This window comes from Festucalex cinctus, chromosome 7 (genome assembly GCF_051991245.1).
Source record: "Festucalex cinctus isolate MCC-2025b chromosome 7, RoL_Fcin_1.0, whole genome shotgun sequence".
Classification (NCBI taxonomy): domain Eukaryota; kingdom Metazoa; phylum Chordata; class Actinopteri; order Syngnathiformes; family Syngnathidae; genus Festucalex; species Festucalex cinctus.
In genome coordinates, this window is record NC_135417.1 from 28,274,005 (window position 1) to 28,289,940 (window position 15,936).

At 39.5% G+C, this 15,936-nt stretch overlaps 1 protein-coding gene and 1 long non-coding RNA gene across 6 annotated transcripts in view; one reads left to right on the forward strand and one right to left on the reverse strand.

The window, feature by feature from the left end:
* LOC144021956 (uncharacterized) overlaps positions 1-9,595 on the reverse strand; it is a 78,673-nt gene extending 69,078 nt beyond the window's left edge. Inside the window, exons 1-6 of the long non-coding RNA XR_013284231.1 lie at positions 9,120-9,595; positions 5,961-6,014; positions 5,790-5,858; positions 4,540-4,679; positions 4,230-4,467; positions 3,942-4,150 (exon numbers count right to left, since the gene is read on the reverse strand). This is a non-coding gene — a long non-coding RNA (uncharacterized LOC144021956). The remainder of the gene's footprint in view (positions 1-3,941; positions 4,151-4,229; positions 4,468-4,539; positions 4,680-5,789; positions 5,859-5,960; positions 6,015-9,119) is intronic.
* Positions 1-15,936, forward strand: part of LOC144021954 (CUB and sushi domain-containing protein 3-like) — a 1,200,535-nt gene that overhangs the window by 576,379 nt on the left and 608,220 nt on the right. The window lies entirely within an intron of this gene.

Below are 15,936 nucleotides of genomic sequence, written 5' to 3' on the forward strand. Positions count from 1 at the left end.
CCGCCCGTCTGTCCTCACACTTCTTTGACCCCCATGCAGCCATACATGCGCGTACGCACACACAAGCACAGACATACATTTGACCTCCCCATGAATCTTTGACTGCATATGCTTCCCCCTACTCACAGAAATATTGAACAAAAATGTCAGATAGTAACTATATCAGTAAGGGGAAATTATATAGTTTTATCCGTTTATTTTCAGATTCAACCCCAGCAGTCACGAACGACTCTTACAACATTTTTACATATAATGTATAACTTCATGTTTTTTAATTTCATAATACCAACCACCGTATCACAGTTTAACCTTACCTTATACTTCTTGTTTTACAACCTCTAAAAATACAATCTTTGAGCCGTGTTTGCGCATACTTTTCCCCCTTCACCATAATAGAAATGGCTAGTACTTTTCCCCCGGCGGTTTTACCCATACTAAACCACTCCCTCCGATCACGTCATTCAATCTCATTATTATTCACTCAATCTAGGGGGGCGTGCACCGGATCCGGAAGTTAACCAAACAATTAGCATTTGAACCCGGGTCAGCCATGATATCTGCAAAAACAGGTAGGAACACCACCTACACATCATCCATCTTCATTAAGGGGTCATTAATCTTCATTAAATGACATCAGGAAGTCATTAAGGGTCATTCATCTTCATTATATAACACCTGGAAGTCATTAAAGGTCATTCATCTCCATTAAACGACATCCGGAAGTCATTAAAAGTCATTCATCTTCATTATATGACATCCGGAAGTCATTAAAGGTCATTCATCCTCATTAAACGACATCCGGAAGTCATTAAAGGTCATTACCCCTCATTAAATGACATCTGGAAGTCATTAAAGGTCATTAACCCTCATTATATGACATCTGGAAGTCATTAAAGGGTCATTAATCTTCATTAAATGACATCAGGAAGTCATTAAGGGTCATTAATCTTCATTAAATGACATCAGGAAGTCATTAGGGGTCATTAATCTTCATTAAATGACATCAGGAAGTCATTAAGGGTCATTAACCCTCATTAAATGACATCAGGAAGTCATTAAAGGTCATTAACCCTCATTATATGACATCTGGAAGTCATTAAAGGGTCATTAATCTTCATTAGGGAGGGGTCATGACCCACACATGACCCCCCTAATCTAATTAAGAATGTCATCCATCAAATTTTGACAGAAGCGGCCTTGTAATATTCTCTCTTACACATCATAAACATAAAATAATAAAAACATACACGTCTAAGCATACCTATAAACATCACGTATATATAAAATGTACAAATTCTAGCATCCATCGTCTTATAATAGACACCATATAAAAATAAAACGTATCATTTGTAACCGAAACGTAAATGAGTTAAGTTTGGTTTAATATAGGGATAGTGTTCAGTAACATTAAAAAGATGGCTGCTGGGGGGTTTAGTATGATGCTAGTTTCAATCTGCTGTCGCCAAAAATTTAAAATTAACCCTACTTAATATTTAAAGGCTACTCTAATGCCATACATTGTTCCGTCATCCAAAATGTATAATTTTACAAATTGAATACCTTTGAATCAAATTTTAGGTTTTACATTCATTATCAACATTTTAATACCCTAATTTACTTTTGTAGACTAACTTTAATGTGTTCATCCTACACAAAATTTCTTTATTACATTGCTATCAAATACAACGCACAAGACATCAATCAATTAATTTCACGCCTCACTCTATTTAAAATTAAAAATACAGACAAACTTCTTAGTAAATCCAAGGTGGATATGAACTGATGGCGTGTTACACTGAAAACGTAGATTATATGGTTAAGAGGAATGTGTAGCTCCTCCTTGTCTCGCTCCCTCAATAACCATATGCAGTAACATCCTTTGCCCAATAGATGGCGCCGTTTACCGCGGCTTGAGGGGGTCGCAACTCACTAGCTCCTAGTCACAAACACACAAGTTTTTAGTGACAGAAAAAAGAAGGACGCGGTTCTGAAATGGGTTAAATAGCCGTCCTATACGCACGAATAATCTATTTTTCGTCTGTATTTCCAACTACAGCGGTTAGAAACCGATCCTCTTTATTTTATTTAAAAAAAAAAAAAAAAGAAAAACCCCATGAATGAGACGCGACTACGTATTCAGAAGCATCGGTAAGTCTCTTTTTATTTATTTAAAAAACATAAAACAAATGGATAACATTTTTTAATATTCACTTTAACTAGATTAAGTGAGCCTCGTACTAATTTACATTCACGCACGCACATACCCGATAGAGGGGTGGTGGGGGCTTCCTACCGCCCAACATGGTGATAAGGGGGGTCGGGGGTTCCTACGGTTGGTACCCGTTCTACTTCAAAGTGGGGGGCTTTATCAGTATTCGTGTGAAAAATCAAAGGAAGTACGTAGACAATCGGTGGGGGGGTGACCGGAATCCTATGTTTGTTAAAGGGGGTGGGGGGACCGGAAAACAATAAAGCTACTGTTTGGGGGGTTCAGAGGAAGTACGTAGACAATCGGTGGGGGGTGACCGGAACCCTATGTTTGTTAAAGGGGGTGGGGGGACCGGAAAACATGTCTTTGATATTGTGGGAAACAGAATGTCATCAATCAAATTTTGACAGAAGCCGTCTTCCGGCCTCTGATTGGCTAGGACGATGAGGGGGGTGGCTTCCAACCTCTGATTGGTTAAGACGATAGGGGGGTGGGGTGGGGGGGTGCAGAATGTCATCAATCATTTTTGACAGAAGCCGTCTTCCGGTCTCTGATTGGTTAAGAAGGTGGCAAGTGGGTAGGGCTTAATTCAAAATAACGGCTTCTGATTGGTTGAGATGCCGGAAGGGGGCGGGGCTTACTTCAAAGGGGTTTTATGGGGGGAAATAAATCACTTTTTGACCTTTGCTGTAGTGTTACTATATATGGCGGAGACGACCTCATCCCATAATGCTTCACGGACCAGTTGAGGATGGAAATACATTTTTTTGTTACCACTTTTATGGTCCATAATGTACACTTTTTTTGTTGCGTTGTGTGCCTGTTGGTTAATAAAACTAGTAGTAAAAGTATCATCACTTTTGTTTTGAATGTGCAAACCATTCTTGACCAGACCATGGCTGAATTCAGTGTGGTGATCAATGACTTCCGCCTCATCTTCGTAGTTAGGAACTGGCGTTTGTGACAGTTACAACAGTGAGATATTTTGCCTTCTTCATGAAAATGTCGAGTAACGCATTGAATCTCTGGACAGTAACTTTAATCAGACTTCTTTGTAGAATAAAGTAACGTGTTAGACTATTAGTTACTTTGGAAAGCAGTTTTTTTTTAGTAATGCATTACGAAGGACATGTATAATTATAGTTATAGTTAGTTTTGTAAACATAAAACGTATTTTCAGTTAGTTTTCATTTTTTAAGAAGGACATGTATAATTATAGTTATAGTTAGTTTTGTAAACATAAAACGTAGTTTCAGTTAGTTTTCATTTTTTTAAATAGCATTTTCGTTTTTATTTTATTTTGATAATATTGTTTTTTGAATTTTGTTTTAGTTTTTTGTATTAGTTTTAGTTAATTAAAATAACCTTTAATGGCACCTGTTTTTCGAGACCCTCCCTTCTTACTTTGACCATCTCCAAACATTTTTGTTTTGTTTATTTTATTTGAACTGAGTCAAATGCCATTTTTAGCATCTGTCGCAGGCCACTGAAAAATGGACAGTGGACCGCAAATAGCCCCTGGGCCGTAGTTTGGACACCACTGCTGTAAAGTAATGTAAAAAACTCATGTCACATCATGAGCACCTCCTACAGTACATTACGAGAATTGCGCCTCAGAAGCAAAACGCTCTTCAATGGAAACACCAACAAATCGAAATTGTACTTTATCAAAATAGTACAATATCGCTTTTATTTTTGCGAAAATGGGTAATGGAAACACGCAGCTACTTACAGTATGATGTTCCTTTGTTAGACTTTGGAAGCGTGCCAGACATCAAGGGAATGGGTAATGCCTTTATTCGTATGTCTGCCTTTTTCTGGATCTTGACAAAGATGAAGACGTGAGGATGGCCTGATCTGCCTCATCCGAGTCGATATCCAAAAACTGATTCTTCCAGCTCAATACAAGGAAGTGTATACATTGTACTCTCTAATGCACCACTAAATTAAAAACAAAATTATGATTTAAATCATCTTTTGAAAAGTTAGAGTTGTAAGGAATTGCAATTTGAAAACATACCGAAATGAGACAGGTGGCACATAGTCAGAATCGTATGGATTAGAGGCCAGTTCTCCATCAACTCCATCCATCCATTTTCTGAACCGCTTGCTCCTCACAAGGGTCACGGGGGGTGTGGAGCCTATCTCAGCTGGCTCTGGGCGCGGTAGGTAGGTAGTAGGCAGGGTACACCCCGAACTGGTTGCCAGCCAATCGCAGGGCACACAGAGACTAACAACCATCCGCGCACACAAGCACACTGAGGGACAATTCAGAGCGCCCAATCAACCTGCCATGCATGTCTTTGGAATGTGGGGGGAGACCGGAGTACCTGGAGAAGACCCACGCAGGAACGGGGAGAACATGCAAACTCCACCCAGGAAGGCCGGAGCCTGGACTCGAACCTGAGTCCTCAGTACTGGAAGGCGGACGTGCTAACCAGTCACCCACCGTGCCGCCCTCAACTCTATTCTGGAAAATAAAACAGGAAAGCAGCACATGTAAATACTGATATATATATACAGTGGTACCTGTACTTACGAAATTAATTGGTTCTGGAAGAAAGTTCTTAAGTAGAAAATTTTGAAAGTAGCGACGCATTTTCCATGTAAATACCCTAATCCGTTCCAAGCCTCCCAAAATTCAGACATAAATGTTTTATAAAGCATAAAAGTGCATCAAAACATGTAACAAATACATGTTACAATTGGATTGCGCAATAAATGAGAGTTGTGTGTAATTTGAAAAACAAAGAATAGAGTAAAGAATAAAAATGGTCATTTACCTTTTTATCTGCTGTCCTCATTATTTTTTTCCCTCTTTGGTTCATGTTCTTTCTCAGAAGTGTTTTGTAAAGGACTGATCCAAGGATGTTTGCTTTTTTTTTTTTTTTTTTTAAACAATCCTTCAAAAATGTCCAAGGCAAACATCATCATAGTGAGCAATCGCACTTTTTTCTGGGTGATTCTTTTCAACAAATTCCGAAACTTCATGGAAACCTCCGGTATGGCGAGGCATCTTTTTCCAAAAAAGGCCCGTCTCGTCGCAATTAAAAACTTACTGTGCCTTCATCGATCACCAATTGTTTGATTTTTTGCACAAATTTGTCGGCCGTTAGTTAATACATCGGAACGCCTCATGGCCCGAGGGATAAATGATGAGGACGCTGTATAGACACCGATCTAGTATCTGCGCTCATAGATATCTATGGTAGAGGTTCGTCTTAGACAATGGGATGCCAGAATGATGCTAGGTAATAGCCATAGCTGAAAGTATGTTGCGTTCGGTACTGTATTTTTACCTTTCGTATCTTGAAATTTCCTTCGTAACAAGAGGCAATATTTTCCCGTTGAGGCGTTTCGTAACTAGAAAATTTCGAATGAAGAGACGTTCCTAAGTAGAGGTACTACTGTATACAGAATTATAGAGAGAATAATTGGTGATTTATATAGTGTTCTCCGGACTGTTTGCGTTTTCCTCATCAAAAATGGCGTCCTGTAGCTCCCCTGATTTCATGGTACAAAGACAGCACAAACAAACAAATGTTATACTCAAATTATGAAAGAAGACATAAATGTTTACCTTTCTTGAAGCAACTGTATCGTTTGTTCTTCAGCCAAAGGTTTTGCTCCCGCGATAAGGAAGTCACCCCTATAAATAAGATTGTCATGTAATAGGTAAGACATAATTAGTCTTCATGTTCTAAATATAGAACAAAAAAAAGCAAAATAGAAATTCAACATTTGAACGTACCGTAATTTCTGGACTGTAGAGCGCACCTGATTATAAGCCGCACCCATTACATTTCTAAAGGAAAAAGCAGTTTGTACATACATAAGCTGCACCTTACCAATAGGGATGTAACGATACCGGCAATATCGTGATATTAAAACTGCCACAATATTGTCGTCATGTTCACGATATTTAAAAACTACACATCTGTGAAAAAAAAGTCAGGTTGATTTGCATTTGTGCAGTTCTACCACCCTCTGGTGGCTAGTTTTTTAGTGCAGTTTAATTTTCATGAGGTATGTTTTGGCTCTTCTATGTTTAAAATACACTAATTGTAAGATGAAGGGGATTGTAAAATGCTTTGAAGTGAGTCAATATGTGGAGGAACTCAATGTGGACTGCATTAGCAATTAAGTGCCTCAATATCTAAGCTACAACATGGAGGATTTCCCCAAAAAATATCTTAACAATAGCCTTTTTATTTGACCATTTATGACTGAAACATATTCTAATTAGTAGATCAACATCTTAGCTGTTCACAATGGGTACTCCTACAAGCCTCTGGCCAACATTATTTACGAAGCGTCCGGTCCGAATCCTTCGAATTTCCCGCCCTCTGTCTGCGGGATGTGACGTCATGGGCGTTCTCATCAGTTGTTTCCTGTAGTCGCGAAGACGGAACTAGTACAGATTTTCGCTGCCCCAGACACCCGCTGTTACTCCGCGGAAGGCTGCTTAAAAAAAAAATGAAAACAATGTCAAGTGCCACGAAAAAAAAAAAAATCTAAACTTGATAGTGACCGACGCCGGGCAAGAACGAGAGTGAACATTGGTTTGACATTTCAGCGGTGGAGAGAGTTGAGATCGGACTTGGATTAGAAAAGTGATTCACAGCTGGCTTTCTACTCCAAAAGGTAAGAAGCGAGTATCTTGACATTTAGAAAAAAAATGTGTTGTTTTCAAATAGCAGTAACCTCAAGATCGATCACTTCTCTGTCGTAACTATTGGGGTGAAAGTGAGGTGGACGGCAACATTTAGCGTGAAAGGGGCGGCAAAGTTGAATGTAATAGAACAGAATGACTTCATGAAGAACAGACGCTCCATTCCGCGGCGTTTCAATCAGGCTAAATGTTGCCTTATTTTCCTCCGTGAAAACAGCCTATTGTAGCTACATTATGCTAACGGAATGTGAACGGTACTACTGAATGGCGATAACATTCACGGCCATATCACACTAAGTAGTGAATGGGTCTATATGTTTTTCACAATCATCAATTTCCATAAATGACAGCCCACCATTTGGCTAATGCACAATAACGCTAGCCTGGGGGCGACATACACTAATAATGACTAGAATCAGGTTGACGTCCGTCGAGCGGGGTGACTACAATATGTAACTGCATATTAACATCGGAATGAGGTCCAATTAATTGACGTAATTTGCACATCATTTTGGAGTACAGCACAGGACTGGACTTCGACCGACTAAAGCAATATATCTGCACGTCCCGTGGACATCAATTGTTTAGTGGGGATCTAGAGTCTCATTCCGTGAAGTGGCCAGCTTAGTATAACATTATAAAACTTATTACCTCTAAAAACATCGTTTAATTGGATATGAAAAGCCCAGTCTTCAGTATTGAGGTCGTGCACGTACGAGTGCGCGCAGCGTGTACGAGCGTGCAGTTTGTTTTCGTCCACAGGTGGCAGTAGCGATTTGAAATTTGAAATCTTCCATATAGCTGCTTTAAGTGTTATTAGAGATTGAAGGTAGTTTATATGTATTGCTGTTATGTACAAAAGCACAATATTGTGCTGTTTTCTAGTTCTCATTTTTTTTTACAATATTGTGACCTTTCTTAAATATCGGCAACCTCCCAACAAAGGTGATAATTATCGTATTGTGAGCTTCATATCATGATAATATCGCATCGTGATATTTGGATATCGTGACATCCCTTACTATATGTGCCCACATTGAAACATGAGATATTTACAAAGATTGACGGTACACAGAAAGAGTTTTCAAAGGTTTATAATATACCTTAGCTTTTCTTTCCAAACAGTGCCTGTGATGCGGCAGTAACACAGCAGCAATATGGTAGTAACACAGTAAAAGCTTTCCATTCACAACTGAGCCGGCGTTCCTTGACACTCAAAACTCCTGACTTGTCGGTGCTTTGCACCATTCCAAAGCCATTAAGGTACAGTGTGCATCTGTCTTGGCCTTAAATGTTTAATTATGGTTTGAAATTATACTTGCAGTCATATTTCAAGCAATAACCCTGCTTCTTTTTTGAAATGCTGAATTATTCATGCCACTCAATTTTTGCCTAAGGCACTGCTTGTAAACATACATGCATACACGTACACTGGCCCAAAGCAATTCATTCTTCTTTGCACCAAGTTCAACTTCCACTATTCGCTTTTTTTAGGTTGCATACATCAACCAATGCATGACATTTTCATACAACCAAGGCTGGTGCCATAAAAAAATTAAATAAAAAAAAAAAAAAAACAGGGGGGGGAGATCAATTGACAGGAACTATCCACTAAGGGCAAAATAAATACAGTACTTACATTTTGGACATAACCTAGAATTGTGTGCTGCCTTTTTGTTTGAGCTTCTAGTGTACATTAATAATGATAATTTAAGTAATTGATAACAAATAACAGTGATGTATGGATCTATGCATGGTGCATGGAGTGAGACTGTGGAGTATTCAGTTTTTCAATTCAATTACATTTTTGTTTATTTCACTCTTTAAAGTAAAAGAAATGAAAGGGGACTTGAAAGAAGTAAAACTTGTTTTGTCTGCCCCTGATCAACACAAAAAAAATCAACACAAAATGAATGACAGTGAGCGGTCAAGACACTTTCAGTGTAATAATACTACAAAATAATTCAAATAATTAAACTGCATATCCTTGTGCTATATATATATATATATATATATATATATATATATATATATATATTTTTTTTTTTTTTTTTTTTTTTTTTTGCAGTAATAGTGCTTTTATACACATTTTAAAAATACAAATAGACTGGGAAGATTTTGTTTTACAATCAATATTGTTCCACAGACTGAACACCTTCAGTTGAAATACATCGTTCTTTTTGTTGTGTTCTATATTTAGGTTTGAAAAAATGTCTGTTCCTCTTAATTTGTACTCACTTTCTTGTTCTACTTCGACCCTCCTGACCGCCAGGTGGCGGTGCTGAAACCAGCATGGAATTCCCCCACGCGCAAGCGTCACTCAAGAAAGAATACATGAAAGAACTTGTCCATGGTCTCGGTTGACGTAATTCACAAACATAAAATGGATAGTAACCATAACTCAAGTCTCGTTTACCCTTCTAGCGCGGTACAATCACGGTGTTGGCCGCCGTTCGTTGTATCCGTTGCTGGTGGCCTGTGATCATGTTGATCGGCGTTCCCCGCCCCACTTGGCTGCGACAGCTCAGTATATTTTCTGCTTTATGAGATGTATGGATAGATGCTGGAGCTCTCCTTCCATCGTTACAGGATTTCGCCACCTCATTGATGAGTACTGCTTGAAGTTCGTATGGCGTGACAGCAACTGTTGCCGTCTAGCCGACGTTTGCTTTGACTTGTTTTGTATAAAACTTGCTGGCAATAATATGGTTGCTGCTTTGATGTTCTTTGTTAGCTAGGGTATTGTTTGTGCCATCATAAGCTAGCAGTTGGTATGACAAACGGCCATGTACGTGTCGCTTTGACTGCTGTGTGGATTCTCTTTGTTCCATTGGTGAAGAGGCTAGGCGACGCCTCCTCTCCCTCATGAAGTCTGCCGCCCTCACTGGGCGGAGCTTCGTTTTGTTCCGTTGGTGACGAGGCTGGTTCGCCTCCCCTCTCATATGAATATAGCAGCCTATTGACTTGCGCACCTTCACTGTGCGTCGATTGGTGACTGCTATGGAGGACGCTGCTCGGTGACAAAGGGCAGTCTTGGCGGAGTCCAACCCTCACTGGAACGAACGACTAACTGCCGGCAATGCGGACGAAACTCTGACACCAGTCATACAGGGACCGAACAGCCCGTATCAGGGGGCTTGGTGCCCCATATTCCCGAAGCACCCCCCACAGGACTGCGCGAGGGACACCGTCGAATGCCTTCTCCAAATCCACATACACAGGTGGTGTATTTTGTTTGGAATAGAGTTAATAAAACATACATTTATTCACGATTGCTACACTACAGTATCAAAACACTGCCTATCTAACTATTCTACTGTCAGAAGAAAATAAATAAAATAAAGCTAATGAAAATAAGGAAGGAATGCGAATGAATAAGGAAACAGGGAAAAGAGAAATTTGACCTGCCAGATCTGTGATATGTTTCAAACGTAAGTTGCACACAGTGGTATCGATTTGGGGAACGTGGACTTACGAGAATAGGTGTTGCGTCGAAGCGAACAGAAACGGGCGGTCTTTTGAAAGGGGGAAAAATAGTCAATGTTCGTTGAAAAAGGCAAGAGAATCAAAAAAAGGGGCTATTCCACGGGTGGGCAAGGAAGCCGCTCGGGGGCTGACGTAGTTGCGCGGCTCGTCCCTTGATTGGTCGGCGACTCGGCGAGGTTGATTCTCCGGCAAAGTTGGTTCTGCCGGACAGCTGTCCGACTCCAGGTGTTGGAGCTCGGTCCGCTACGCGCCTGCGTACGGGGAAGGCCAGCCGTTGGAGGTGAGCTAGCACCGCGAGGGGCGCCACCAAATAGCAGGTGAGGTGCTGGGCGGCTTAGGTGCAACAACCTTGAGTCCGGCGGTACGTAGCAAGTGTACCCCGGGGCCGCTGAGCTCGCCGCTGGCGGGCAATCACCGATGGTAAAAAAAAAACAAGGAAAAAAAAGGAGTAAAAGAGTCTTTGGGGTCAGCGTTGTAGTTTGCACCTGCTTTGGCGTGGCATGGAGCGAGTGTCTGCTCTTGGCAACGGTTGCTGCCAGAAAAAAACCCCACGTGGTTGGTTGGCAAGTTTCTTGGAACAAAGAGCTGGAGCAGGCTGGGAAACTTGCAGGTAAAGAGCGATCGGGAAGAGGCATCGGAAGAGAGAGAGAGAGTTAGAGAGAGATCCTCTCGTCTTTTTAAAGTCTGTGGGCGGGGCTTCAGTAGGGGGTGGCACACCCTTTCTGTTTGCTCGCGCAGACTTAAAAAAAAAATTATTAAAGGGATTAATAATTTGGCATTAAATTTGGTCAGTCTGGCAAATCAGTTTCCCCACACAACCCGTTTAACACATCGTAATTAATGCATCATAAACCAACTTGTGAGGTAATTTCTACTTGAGCCTAATCTGACTGAACTGAAAGATATTGATTACCTTCCATTCCTTATAGAGTACAAATGAAATAGGACGTTCATACACACAAAGATATAACATGAATCATACGTAGTTCAGTTATCTGTCAAGAATTATCATGGTATAAATGTGTAAAAATGCGGTTGCTTGTATGAATTGTCACTAAGGATGGTTCCAAGTTTCACCACTTGACGGTGCTGTTGCTCCATCTAGACGTTCCAGAAGTGCCCCCCTGGAGGGGTGACGCCAGAGAGTCCCCCCTGGTTGATAAGAAACTTCATAAACATTCCTTTGATCAGTCGTTTGTATATTCCAATTCATTGAAGGTGTTTCTCGGGCTCCGGGAAGTCGGGGCCCGAATAGACTCCTTCGGCAGACGCATAAATCCCTTTGTCTCCAGGTCAGCGGCTTCAAAAGAGCTTTGTTGGTGGTTGGGTGACCACCTGCAGAGCTAACCAAGCTTAGATCCTGTCTGGGCAGTGGAATATTTATGCAACTGCAGAGAATTTGCTTTAGAAGAAGCAAACTTTAAAAAAAAATTAGAGGGTGGCCTGGGCCATAGGCCATAGTTGTTACACTGGCAACCCATTGATGTTCATTACCTCTTATACCATATTTAAACAATTTATGCAATAATATTTAATGATCTAAGGTGTCAAATGCTTTTTGTAAATCCACAAAAACGCTTACTAAAACAAGTTTTTATTCATGGCTGTGCAAATTTCTTCAGTTAACTCCATTAATGCAATGTTATTGAGTGATTGAAGCGAAACCCATATTGGCTATTACTTAAAATGTTAACTTGTCTCTGAATTTATTTAATCTTGTTGCATACAATATTTCCAATGTTTTAGAAAGCTGTGGGAGTAGAGATATGGCTCTATAATAAAAAAAAAAAATCATTGTTATTTACTTTTTTTGAACAGTGGGACTACTATTTTCATTTGTTCTGGGAAAATTCCCGTTATAAGTGATCAGTTGCAAATGTACGTGAATGGCTTCATAATCACGTCTTAAGATTTGCTTTATCAGTGATATATTCATATCTGTGTAATCATTTGATATTTTACTAGCAACATTTTGAACAATGTTCAAAATTTCACTACTGTGTACAGCCTCAAGAAAAATACTGTTAACATTGCTTGATATGATTCCATAATCAATTTTTTCATTTGGGATATTTTGTGATAATCTTGGGGCAATATTCACAAAGTGGTCATTGAGTGGTTTGCTGTTTCCCATTTATCATGAATTACCAAACGGTCCTGAATGAAAGTTTGGATATATTGGTTTTGCCTTGACTTTATTCAAGACTGTATTTATTATACCCCAGGTATTTTTTGCACTACATTTATTTTTCTCTAATAATTTGGTGAAGTAATCCTTTTTTTTTTGTCTTCTTAGGATGGATACAAGATTATTTATTTTTTAATATTTTTTTGTACCTAGACTTCATTTGTTCTATGTTTGAGAAACATCCTATAGAGAAGATTTTTTTTTTCTTAAAACATTTTTCAACCCATTTGTCATCCAAGGATTATGAGTAGTAGGTTTTCTGCTTTGTGCGTGAATTGTAATATTTTTAGAATATTTATTAAATGAATTTATGAGTGTGGTCATGAAAGAATTATAGGCATTATTTAAGTCGTTAGTATATACCTGATCCCGGTTCTGCCTCTTCAAATCTCTTATAAGTTCTCCTGCTTTTCTGGATATGTCTCTTATGATGATTGTAGTTTTTTCTTGTGCAGTGTTTATACTTAATTTTTCATAGATTGTAAATACAAGGAGATGATCACTTATGTCTATTGTAAATATACCACTTGTTTTTTCACCATGTATGTTTGTATATACATTGCAAAGGATGGAAGCACGGTGGGTCGTGATTCTGGTAGGTTGAGATACCATGGGACATAGACCTGCAATTTCCATAGAGTTCGTAGTCATGTGTTGTTGCAGTATTACCCGAATCTATATTGAAATCACCACATACAATTATTGATTTACTTTTTTGTGACATCTTCAAAAATTTCAATGATTCTATCAGTAAATACATCAGCTCCTGGCCCAGGCGGTCTATTTACACATGTGATTAATATGTATTGGACAGACGCTGTATGGTTAATAGTGTAATGCAGAAATAAGAACCCAAAAATAGCAGAGCCAAATAAGAGCAGGAAAACTATAGGGTCTTCCAAAATGGTTGACCCCATTCTAAATGCCCATATCTCGGAAACTACTTGATGGATCTTAATGAAACTAAATACTTTATGTTGAAGGTGATAAGTTGTATTGGTTAAATTTACAAAGAAAAGTAAAAATATTTGTTGGTTCTATGACAGATTTTCATAAATGTTCAATATGAGCGCCGCTTGTGACTGCACACATCGAGTCGGTATTCGAGCTTGTGCCAAAAAGGGCCCTTTTCTTGAAATTTGTGGTGCCAAGTCCTAATTAGGGCCCGAGCAGCGACCGCTGCGAGGTCCCTATTGTTTTTGTAAAAATTAGGGCCCGAGCAGCGACCGCAGTAGTATTATTGATTTTTAATAGCCTCTTTGGACATTAAAAGCAATATTGTGAATGAAGGATATGCTTAATAACTCCCCGGGACATGCTCCAAAAAATCCCATACTTGAAATGTATATTTATAGTCAAGGACTATTATTGACAAAATTCAGTTATAAATATAGCGCCGCCTAGTCCTTGAGGCAAAAAAAAAAAAAATGCCTCACTTACGGTATTTTTACAAAAATTGTAAACTCATTCTAAGTGTGATAACTAAGTCATTTATGAATATTCTTTTACTTTCCACCACTCAATATGTTCACTGGCATCAGACCGATCCAAACATATGTACTTTTTTTATTTAGTTTCATTTGTTTTTTTATCGGCTCTATGGACAATAAAAGCAACATTGTGCAATGAGTACGAGCGATGATGTGTATATGTACTTTTGCAAAAAATACCAATCAGGGCAACTCATTGCCTAAAAAAAAAAAAAAAAAAAAAAAAGACACTGATTTTTGCAGATCTTAACAATCACCAAAACCCATTGAGCTTGACACACTCATCACACCTGGAAAAAAAAAATTCACGTAATGGTTTATCATGCCAATTTCAAAGAAATTCTGCTTCCAATGTGCCAGTACCCCAACGTGCAAGTACCCCAACGTGGCCCGGGCTGCGAGGGCCCTTTATAGCTGCTCGCAGCTCTAGTTATTATTATTATTAGGGCCCGAGCAGCGACCGCTGCGAGGTCCCTCTTGTTTTTGTAAGAACTATTAGGGCCCGAGCAGCGACCGCTGCAAGGTCCCTATTGTTCCTGAAGGAATTCTTCTTCTTCTTCTTCTTCTTCTTCTTTTTCTTTGTTATTATTCTTTTCCGTAAACAACCACATTTTTGAGGCACTAAACATGAACGAAAACTCACCAAACTTTACACGCAGATCGGGCCTGGCGAAAAATTTGATATTTTAAAGTCGCCATACATGATAACAGAAAAATGGCTCTGTAGCGCCACCTACATAGGTTTAACGGATCCCTGTCCCGCTACGATTGTCCTATGGCTATGAAAATTGTGTGGCACCTGTAGCACATCCAGATGAACAAAAACCTCTTTGTTATGTGTACCCTAAAATAGACAGGAAGTGAGGTATGAGTATTTGAATGTCCAATTTTGGCCCATTTTTGCACATTTACAGGGGTCATACTTTTGCCCGCTTCTCCTACACGGTTAACCCGATTGACTTCAAACTTGGGCTGTACCATCTCAACACCTGGGACAACATCATTGTAAAAAATCTAAAGTTTTTGACATACTATATGACGGTGGCGGGGCATCAAATTTACAGTTTCAAAATTCTTACTTAACGAAGCATTGCCGGCGGTACGTTTAATCTCGAGCTACGAAAATTGGTACACATATGTAACAGACTATGATCTACAAAAAAGCCTGTTGGTGCCATATGCTAAACCTAACAGGAAGTCCGCCAGAGGCGAGGCATAAAATTTTGTGTTTCAAAATTCTAACTTAATGAAGCATTCCCGGCTGTACATTTCACCTCGAGTTACCAAAATTTGAAGACATATGTAACAGCCCTCAAGGTACAAAAAACTCTTTTTGAACCATATGCTAAACCGAACAGGAAGTCCGCCATTTTGATTTACTTTGGAACGTGTTGCCATTTTTTGGGCCATTTCATAGGGGTCTTATTTTAACGAACTCCTCCTACAGAGTTTATCCGATCATCTCCAAACTTGGTGTGATTCATCTTAATATGTTGAAGATGAAAAGTTATTGAAAGCTTTTTATTTCGTCGCACGCTGTTGCCGTGGCATGCACTGTTTGCAAAGGAAAAAATTCCTTCTTAATGAAGCATTCCCAGTTGTACGAAGCAGCTAGAGCGACGACAAATTGTAGACATATGTAACAGCCCAGGATGTACAAAAAAGTCTCTTGGTGCCATGTGCTTAACCTAACAGGAAGTCCCCCAGGGGCCGGGCATCACATTTTGAGCTAAAAAACTCCTCTTTAACGAAGCATTCCCGGTTGTACGTTTCACCTAGCGCTATGATAATTTGCAGGCATACATAAGAGCCCACGATGTACAAAAAAAAGTCTCTTGGAACCATGTGCTAAACCAAACAGGAAGTCCGCCATTTTGATTTATGATGGGAT